The following is a 744-nucleotide window of genomic DNA, read 5'->3' on the forward strand; positions in this document are numbered from 1 at the left end:
ACTGATGATTTCTCATTAGTAGCTCGTTGTTTTTTTCCGCCACAATAAGACAGGCGATGAGCTCAGAATATCTCGCAAATCCACGCACTCTATATTGTTGCTGTAAAGTTATATTTGATGCGTGAAACGTGGAAAATGTTTTTTCAAGAATTTCCGATTCTGTGACCTCATGTCCACAAAATTTTAGCTGCGAGTTTATTCGATACATCGCTGAATTGTAATCACTGACTTTTTTAAAATCTTGGAATCTTAACATATTCCATTCATCACGGGCGGTCGGAAGTATAACTTCCCTTATATGTTCAAATTTTTCTTTCAATCCTTTCCACAGAGCCATGGGATCTTTTTCGATGAGATATTCACATTTCAAACCTTCATCAAGATGTCGGCGCAAAAATATTATAGCTTTTGCTTTTTCTTGTGATGAAGATATACCATTTTCTTTAATAGTCTCGCTTAGACCCAATGACTCAAGATGCATTTCTACATCGAGAGTCCATGGCATATAATTTTTCCCCGTAATGTCGAGTGCAACAAATTCGAGCTTTGTCAAGTTTGACATGGTGGTACTAAAAAAATTATGATGCATTTTATTAGTTAATGAATATTGCAATACAAAGTAATGGATAAACAACAAATACAAGCATTCGTAAAAATAAAGAAAACACATGAGGAGGATATTCTCCGATAAGTACAAGATTCGTGAGTATTATAACCAAAATAATTAAAAATAACTTTGTGAAA

The sequence above is a fragment of the Primulina huaijiensis genome, chromosome 3 (genome assembly GCF_012295235.1).
Source record: "Primulina huaijiensis isolate GDHJ02 chromosome 3, ASM1229523v2, whole genome shotgun sequence".
Taxonomy (NCBI): Eukaryota; Viridiplantae; Streptophyta; class Magnoliopsida; order Lamiales; family Gesneriaceae; genus Primulina; species Primulina huaijiensis.